Consider the following 10,254-nt stretch of genomic DNA (forward strand, 5'->3'; position numbering starts at 1 on the left):
AGGTATAGTTCCTTCGGCAAAGTTTCTTATTTTGATCCCTAGAATACGATTTTTACAGAGCAATGAGCGATTTTTAAATCGACCCGCCCTAATGAGCAGGTATTGTCAAAATTGATGCTTGTGTATATTTATGAGCGGCCATGATTAGTGAACACATTTGCTGCCTATGTATAGTGTACGTTTTGCAATGAGATAGCATTTTTTCACTTTCTGTTTAAGTCGGAGAATATAGTACTTCTGCTGTATTATGCGGATCAAGGATTGTTTTTCAGCGTGTAGAAAACCCTTATGAAAAAAATCTAACAACATGGAGCAGAACTTAGAGAAATCTGGGACTATTATTGGATAGCGAGAACTCAAATCAGCATTAGCTAAACGAATGTCAAGCGGCAGGATGCCATCATCAAGCGTGGGATTTAGGGTCAGCAATGAGCTTTTCTGGGGTTTGATGCGTCCAGTTGAGCGATTTCTGCTGGGAAATGATGGCGTTGCGTTAACGTGATGATCTTAATTTTAGCGTAGTACAATTCTCCGTAAATGAGGACAGGCGGATCGGGTATTTTTGAGTGTGACAGATTAAACGGTACATATACTTCTACTCTTAGCACACGGGGTATGATGAAAACCGTTTAAATATTTCGCATTGATTGATGGCATGAAAGGCCTTGATGTGCTTTTTCTCCGGAGGGGTTGGATTGGAAGGCATGTCTTTTGGCCAGGATGTATTTGGCGGGCGGCTACCGTGGTGTGATGGAAGCGTGCTCCGCCTACCACACCGTATGTCCTGGGTTCACACCCCGGGCAAAGCAACATCAAAATTTTAGAAATAAGGTTTCTCAATTAGAAGAAATTTTTTCTAAGCGGGGTCGCCCCTCGGCAGTGTTTGGCAAGCGCTCCGGGTGTATTTCTGCCATGAAAAGCTCTCAGTGAAAACTCATCTGCCTTGCAGATGCCGTTCGGAGTCGGCATAAAATATGTAGATCCCGTCCGGCCAATTTGTAGGGAAAATCAAGAGGACCACGACGCAAATTGGAAGAGAAGCTCGGCCTTAGATCTCTTCGGAGGTTATCGCGCCTTACATTTATTTATTTATTTGTATTTGGCTTAGAGAATCGTTGGGATCCATTCCACCATAACGAACAGTCAACTAACTCTTGCGGCTTGCATCCTCGTGTTCCTAAGTCTGCGGGGTTGTCACCACTGGGTACATGGCGCCAAGTGGCGTTGCTGACGTTTTGAAGAATCTGAATTATTTGGTTTACACATAAGTTTTCCATATATGGGGGGTTTTCTAGCCAGGCCAACACGACGGGAGAATCCGCAACTTCAACTGAGATTGAGTTTGAGTTATTAATTTCGACAGTAACACGGCTTCGCAGAATTCCAGTATTAGCAAGTTAACTGTTTGCAGGGGTACGACTTTGTGTTTTGCCACAAATAGATGGGTTGAGGCAGAGTTCTTAACGTGCCGCCTTCTAATATAAACACATGCGACAAATGCTTTTTCGGAGGCACCAGAGAATTTTGGATGCATTTATCAAGCGAGAATTGTACCCATCGAGGGATGTTTATACTTCGTATAGTTGGGGGACTTTCACGGAAGGTGTTCCACTGGTAAAATGATTCCGGTTTGACTTCTTCATCCCAGCCTGCTCTTACTAATCAGAAATGTTGGAGGAGGATTTTGACTAAGATCATTATTGGCGATAGCCATCCTGCCGGGTCACAAATTTTCGCTAAGCCTGAAACGTTTTATATTTGACCTAGAATCGGGAACTGGGTCATATGAGTAGGAAAACGAGTCAGTTAATGCGTTCCATCTTATTCCCAAAGTTTTAGTGGAACTCGTGTCGAGGAATTTGAGGAATTCCGCATCTAAGACATTAGAGTTTTGGGATTGATTCGAGAATTTTTGTTCTGTTTGCAGTAATATTTTTCAATGGAAAGCCCGTCGATTTTAAAGCTTGGATAGTTTGAGTTATAGAGTTAAGTCTAGACTGTATGTCATACCAGTCAGAGACGACATCATCTACATAGGTTTCTCGTAGTATGATATTTTTCTGGGCGTGTTGGTGAAGGGCACGGATTGCGGAGATATGGAGCGCAGTTAACACCGAAAGTGAAGGTTTTTAATTTAAAATATTCTATCGGCTTGTGAGGGGCTTTTCTAAAAAGTATTCTTTGGAAGTTTTGGTCTTCTTCCTGGACCAAAATTTGGCGGTACATTTGCTCTATGTCGCCATTGAAAACGAACTTGTAGAGGCGCCAATTGAGAATTATTGACGTCAAGTCGTTTTGGAGAATTGGGCCTGTGTATAATACATCGTTCAGAGAGTTTCCTGAATGTGATGTCTTAGAGGCATTGAATACGACACGAACCTTTGTCATTTTGCTGTCGGTTTTGAGAACAGGGTGATGAGGTAGGTAAAACGAGAAATATTTACTATTTTTATTACTTCAGCAGGAGGGGCAGGTGTCATATGGTCCATTTGGAGGTACTCGGTAAGTACTTCTGAGTATTTATTCCGCAGCTTCGGTTTCCTTTCCAGACTTCTTGCAACGCTTATATACTGCTGCTGTGCGACTGGGCGAGAGAGGCCTAGTGCCATTAAGTGAGGGAAATCGGGTTTAGATGGTAGTTTCACTACATAGCGTCCATCTTCCCTTTTTGTTGTTGTGGTACTGTAAAGGGTTTCGCAAAATTCGTCTTCAGCTGAATGGGATTGCGCTGTTGAGATTTCCTTCTGTTCCCAGAAAGGCTTGAGCAGATCGCTGAGATCCGGTTCCGTTGCCTCACTGACTTGGTGAGAAAGTAGCAACTAGTTCCCGGATCTGATTATTGTATTTTTGGCTTTGAGGGCTTCCTGGGCGTTCCTTTTGAGCGCTTTGAGTAAGATTTGGGGAATGATATCGCTTTGAGGCAGTTAGGGTCGGCGAGTTGGAGGGAGCTGAATGCATCCAAACTGACCTTCGATAATTTATTTGTTGGGAGTAAATTTGTGAGCTGGTGGAGTAAAACACCGTTGGTCCTAATCCTTTTGCTTAAATCGGAGGAGCAAAGGGCAACCTCGCATGCTTTGTTCGTTTTTTGTACCACCATTCCTCCCATTCTCGAGTTTTCAAAGTGGGCTGGTTTTGTGGGAAGGCCTAACAGTTTTTGGACGCGGGTTAACAAAAACGTGTCTTGAGAGCCTTGGTCTATCAGTGCGCGGATTTGTGCCGTTGGGAGTAGTGTTGTTTCACAGCTGCTCGAGAAATTTGATGACACCGTGTAGATGGTGGGATCCTGAAGTTTCTGCGCGGCTGCTGCAATCCATGCTTGACTTGACGTCGATGGTTGAGCAAAATTTTAGTGAATTGAGGTGGTGGCTTGGGCTACGGTTCTTTGGGGTCTGGAGCCGGCCGCCCGAGGTACGTTTGTTTGGTGTTGAAAATGTAGGAGAGAGTGATGTCTTTTCTGGCAGTAAACGCATAAACTTGCTCTGACAATCAATCTTTAGGTGGGAGTATGACAAACAATACTCGCAATAATTGTTATATCTTAAAAATTTGAGGCGGTCTGAGACCGTGGGGCTTTGAATTTCAGGCAAAATTTCATTGCGTGGTTTGAGTTACACAGTTTACAGGAGACTTGCTGTGGCTCTGTATGGAAGTAATTCGTTCTGTTCCTCTTTGAGAACGTGGAGTCATGGGTAGATTTAGTTGTGGCCTGGGAGTAAAAGTAGGTGGAGATGTTTTCGGTTGACCCGGTCTGTAAGTATAGAGCTTCTCTACTACTTCATATCTGGATGTCAAAAGTTTGTCCATATCTGTCAATACGGGTAACAATTTTCGCGAAATAAGGGACTGTTCCCATAGAGAGAGTTTCATTTGGCAGTTTCGAGAAGCATGTGTATACAAGGATGTAGTCCCCATTAGAAGTTGATATGCCTTGTGCTGGCAGGGTGCATAAACAGTTATTTATTGTGGTGTGCATTTTTTTTTATCTGTTCACCATTTTTCGTGTAAATTTGCTGAAGATTAAAAAGGGTCTTCATTTGTTATAAACCAATTTTCTTCGGTTTTCATAGCGAGCTTTAAGGGCATCCCATGCTAGCTGAAAACTATCGTCTGTTAATGGGTATTGTTTTACTAATTGTCAGAAAAGATTCAGAAAGATGAATGAAAAATTATTATAAATTTTTGTTCTTGCAATGTTAACACATTTGATTCAAATATTACTGAAAAACTATATTCAGTTTTTAATCATCAAAGGTAAACAAATTTTATCAATATTTTTTTGATTTTTATGAAATATTAAAATCTAATAATCAAAGGTCCTTAAAAATGATTCCAAAAAGTGATCGAAAAATGTTTTCAGTTTTTGATCATTAAAAGTATTCATATTTGATTATTTTTTTGTTCAATTGTATGATAACTCATTATTTAGTCAGAAAGAGTATTCAAATTTTATTGATATGTAGGAAATTTCAAAATTTAATCACCTAAACGCTGTGTGGGTTATGTATCAAGTAACAGTGATTGATTTGAGAGTGAGACAAGTGGGCGGCGCTTACGTATATACGTATATGAGGATGATATATATGGGAACGATTTTCCGTCATCCCTTTTCAAATTTGGTTTCGAGACAAACCGGGTTTGTAGTGTGCCATCATTAGTGTCGATTTTCGTTCTGATCTGTTGTTGTCGTTTTTCTTGTATTTATAGTTGGTAGGTACATGAGCAGTAGGCCGGGTCGATTTGTGGGGAGGCAAAAAAATCGCCCATTGCTCTGTGAAAATCATATTCTAGGGATCAAAATAAGAAACTTTGCCGAAGGAACCATACCTCTAAAACGAATTCTGATGTCCCCCCCCCTTTGGGTCCAGCTTGTAAATTTTGAAAAATCCCACTTTGAAATGCCTATGTTTTTTCTTTGTGGAGATTATTTTTCTCTTTAGAAATTTATTTATTCAGAACATATGTAAATAAAAAAATGAATTTAACTTAGTAATAGAAAAGAAATTAAAAAAAATTATTAGAAATTACCGTTTTTACAACCCCCTTTTAAAACCAAGGCATCACCGTGATGCATTTGCATGTCGTAAACATAGTGGGTTTTTTATTCAACCGTTTTAAAAAATGAAGGTATCACTGTGACACAATTGCAGATAGTAAAATTGGTTGTGTTGTTTTTTTTAAGCCACCACAAGACACAGCAGGTAGAATTGAAATTGGCCCTACCTAAAAGTTCGGCCCAAAGGGGGGGGGGGGGGGGAAGACATCAGAATTCGTTTTAGAGGTATAGTTCCTTCGGCAAAGTTTCTTATTTTGATCCCTAGAATACGATTTTTACAGAGCAATGAGCGATTTTTAAATCGACCCGCCCTAATGAGCAGGTATTGTCAAAATTGATGCTTGTGTATATTTATGAGCGGCCATGATTAGTGAACACATTTGCTGCCTATGTATAGTGTACGTTTTGCAATGAGATAGCATTTTTTCACTTTCTGTTTAAGTCGGAGAATATAGTACTTCTGCTGTATTATGCGGATCAAGGATTGTTTTTCAGCGTGTAGAAAACCCTTATGAAAAAAATCGAACAACATGGAGCAGAACTTGGAGAAATCTGGGACTATTATTGTATAGCGAGAACTCAAATCAGCATTAGCTAAACGAATGTCAAGCGGCAGGATGCCATCATCAAGCGTGGGATTTAGGGTCAGCAATGAGCTTTTCTGGGGTTTGATGCGTCCAGTTGAGCGATTTCTGCTGGGAAATGATGGCGTTGCGTTAACGTGATGATCTTAATTTTAGCGTAGTACAATTCTCCGTGAATGAGGACAGGCGGATCGGGTATTTTTGAGTGTGACAGATTAAACGGTACATATACTTCTACTCTTAGCACACGCGGGTATGATGAAAACCGTTTAAATATTTCGCATTGATTGATGGCATGAAAGGCCTTGATGTGCTTTTTCTCCGGAGGGGTTGGATTGGAAGGCATGTCTTTTGGCCAGGATGCTGCAAGCTGTCTGATCCCTTGGTTAATATCCCTTATTTGGGGGTCGCCAGAGTCATGCTATCTTATAAGCCCACGTTCTCTCACTAGAGTTGCGGCATCCGCTGGATTCTTCCGGCGGGGATAAAACCAGTCGACGCGGATTCGATGACCTTGCGGAATGCATGCTCACCTTGATGGGCATCATTCGGGATTAGGAGGGCAGCGAAGTGATTGTCTGTAAAAGTTTTTTAATCTTCCAATTTCCCCCTTTCCCTTTTTGAAGTTGATGCAAGCGTATAATTTATATATAATGATAATATATATGAAAGAAGTATAATTTTAACAAGTATGAAATTCATTATTTTGCCAAGAGAGGTAAAATGAAAAGATTAAGAAAGCTAATTCAAAAATTACTCCAATGCGCGTAAGGGTTGTAAATATTTTTTGTCCTATTCTAAAAAGCAGGGGTATTTCGTTCTTTTGTGAAAATTGTTGCCTGCTCGTAACGCAAAAGCGTTACACTTTTTGTAGATAAACAAATTTACACATTTGGCGAAAATATACATCAGCTGACTTTTGTCTACAAATACGCCATCTTGCATCATTGATTGTGCCGCTGTTACTGTCACGCATAAGCTTGTGTTAAACGCATCTATATGAAAAATATCATTGTGTCACGGCCTTTTGCTTGCAACAATACCACTTTTTCATGTCATACAAAGCCCCGTCACATAAGCAGTTTTTCATAGAGATGCGTTTAACTTAATCTTATGCATTATGAGTAGATTGTACGTATTTTTATGGAGAACCGCAGTTTGAGCGAAACTGGCGGCATCTGACATGACCTTCAAACTTTTGCTACAAGCAAAGCATAAGAAGAAGATTTTGACACTTGCTTTGGCTAAGGGTGATTTCACACTTTGCAAATGAAATAATTTTTGCCACTTGTTGGTATTTTCTAACATTTTGCACAGTTTAAAACTACAATATAACAAATGAATAGGAAACAAAATATATTTACAAACTTTTTTTTATAGTGAGAATGTTTATAACAGTGGTTCGTGAAACTTTGTATGTGAATGGACAAGGCGAAATAAACTTCAATTACCAAGTCTAAAGTTCCTTTATATTTAAAAACGCAACATCTTTGTTGATTGTGGCGATGTTACTGGAATTCATAAAGGCCGCGGTACAATGTAATTTTTCATATAGATGGGTTTAACACAAGCTTATGCATTCCAATAACATCGCCACAATCAACCAAGATGTTGCGTTTGTAAATATGAAGGAACTTCACACTTGGCAATTGAAGTTTGTTACGCCTTGCCCATTCACATACAAAAATACTTGCTAACATATTTTGTGTCGTATTCGATTGTCGGCATAAAATATGTAGATCCCGTCCGGCCAATTTGTAGGGAAAATCAAGAGGACCACGACGCAAATTGGAAGAGAAGCTCGGCCTTAGATCTCTTCGGAGGTTATCGCGCCTTACATTTATTTATTTATTTGTATTTGGCTTAGAGAATCGTTGGGATCCATTCCACCATAACGAACAGTCAACTAACTCTTGCGGCTTGCATCCTCGTGTTCCTAAGTCTGCGGGGTTGTCACCACTGGGTACATGGCGCCAAGTGGCGTTGCTGACGTTTTGAAGAATCTGAATTATTTGGTTTACACATAAGTTTTCCATATATGGGGGGTTTTCTAGCCAGGCCAACACGACGGGAGAATCCGCAACTTCAACTGAGATTGAGTTTGAGTTATTAATTTCGACAGTAACACGGCTTCGCAGAATTCCAGTATTAGCAAGTTAACTGTTTGCAGGGGTACGACTTTGTGTTTTGCCACAAATAGATGGGTTGAGGCAGAGTTCTTAACGTGCCGCCTTCTAATATAAACACATGCGACAAATGCTTTTTCGGAGGCACCAGAGAATTTTGGATGCATTTATCAAGCGAGAATTGTACCCATCGAGGGATGTTTATACTTCGTATAGTTGGGAGACTTTCACGGAAGGTGTTCCACTGGTAAAATGATTCCGGTTTGACTTCTTCATCCCAGCCTGCTCTTACTAATCAGAAATGTTGGAGGAGGATTTTGACTAAGATCATTATTGGCGATAGCCATCCTGCCGGGTCACAAATTTTCGCTAAGCCTGAAACGTTTTATATTTGACCTAGAATCGGGAACTGGGTCATATGAGTAGGAAAACGAGTCAGTTAATGCGTTCCATCTTATTCCCAAAGTTTTAGTGGAACTCGTGTCGAGGAATTTGAGGAATTCCGCATCTAAGACATCAGAGTTTTGGGATTGATTCGAGAATTTTTGTTCTGTTTGCAGTAATATTTTTCAATGGAAAGCCCGTCGATTTTAAAGCTTGGATAGTTTGAGTTATAGAGTTAAGTCTAGACTGTATGTCATACCAGTCAGAGACGACATCATCTACATAGGTTTCTCGTAGTATGATATTTTTCTGGGCGTGTTGGTGAAGGGCACGGATTGCGGAGATATGGAGCGCAGTTAACACCGAAAGTGAAGGTTTTTAATTTAAAATATTCTATCGGCTTGTGAGGGGCTTTTCTAAAAAGTATTCTTTGGAAGTTTTGGTCTTCTTCCTTGACCAAAATTTGGCGGTACATTTGCTCTATGTCGCCATTGAAAACGAACTTGTAGAGGCGCCAATTGAGAATTATTGACGTCAAGTCGTTTTGGAGAATTGGGCCTGTGTATAATACATCGTTCAGAGAGTTTCCTGAATGTGATGTCTTAGAGGCATTGAATACGACACGAACCTTTGTCATTTTGCTGTCGGTTTTGAGAACAGGGTGATGAGGTAGGTAAAACGCGAAATATTTACTATTTTTGTTACTTCAGCAGGAGGGGCAGGTGTCATATGGTCCATTTGGAGTACTTCTGAGTATTTATTCCGCAGCTCCGGTTTCCTTTTCAGACTTCTTGCAACGCTTATATACTGCTGCTGTGCGACTGGGCGAGAGGGGCCTAGTGCCCTTAAGTGAGGGAAATCGGGTTTAGACGGTAGTTTCACTACATAGCGTCCATCTTCCCTTTTTGTTGTTGTGGTACTGTAAAGGGTTTCGCAAAATTCGTCTTCAGCTGAATGGGATTGCGCTGTTGCGATTTCCTCCTGTTCTCAGAAAGGCTTGAGCAGATCGCTGAGATCCGGTTCCGTTGCCTCACTGACTTGGGTTGAGAAAGTAGCAACTAGTTCCCGGATCCGAATATTGTATTCTTGGCTTTGAGGGCTTCTTGGGCGTTCATTTTGAGCGCTTCGAGTAAGATTTTTGAGGCAGTTAGGGTCGGCGAGTTGGAGGGAGCTGAATGCATCCAAACTGACCTTCGATAATTTATTTGTTGGGAGAAAATTTGTGAGCTGGTGGAGTAAAACACCGTTGGTCCTAATCCTTTTGCTTAAATGGGAGGAGCAAAGGGTAACCTCGCAGGTTTTGTTCGTTTTTTGTACCACCATTCCTCCCATTCTCAAGTTTTCAAAGTGGACTGGTTTTGTGGGAAGGCCTAACAGTTTTTGGACGCGGGTTAACAAAAACGTGTTTTGAGAGCCTTGGTCTATCAGTGCGCGGATTTGTGCCGTTGGGAGTAGTGTTGTTTCACAGCTGCTGGAGAAATTTGATGACACCGTGTGGATGGTGGGGATCCTGAAGTTTCTGCGCGGCAACTGCAATCCTTGCTTGACTTGACGTCGATGGTTGAGCAAAATTTTAGTGAATTGAGGTGGTCGCTTGGGCTACGGTTCTTTGGGGTCTGGAGCCGGTCGCCCGAGGTGCGTTTGGTTGGTGTTGACAATGTAGGAGAGAGTGATGTCTTTTCTGGCAGTAAACGCATAAAACTTGCTCTAACAATCAATCTTTAGGTGGGAGAATGACAAACAATGCTAGCAATAATTGTTATATCTTAAAAATTTGAGGCGGTCTGAGACCGTGGGGGCTTTGAATTTTACGCAAAATGTCATTGCTCGGTTTGAGTTACACAGTTTACAGGAGACTTGCTGTGGCTCTGTATGGATGTAATTCGTTCTGTTCCTCTTTGAGAACGTGGAGTCATGGGTAGATTTAGCAGTGGCCTGGGAGTAAAAGTAGGTGGAGATGTTTTCGGTTGACCCGGCCTGTAAGTATAGAGCTTCTCTACTACTTCATATCTGGATATCAAAAGTTTGTCCATATCTGTCAAAACGGGTAACTCTTTTCGCGAAATAAGGGACTGTTCCCATAGAGAGAGTTTCATTTTGGCAG

This window comes from Eurosta solidaginis, chromosome 3 (genome assembly GCF_040869045.1).
Source record: "Eurosta solidaginis isolate ZX-2024a chromosome 3, ASM4086904v1, whole genome shotgun sequence".
NCBI lineage: Eukaryota > Metazoa > Arthropoda > Insecta > Diptera > Tephritidae > Eurosta > Eurosta solidaginis.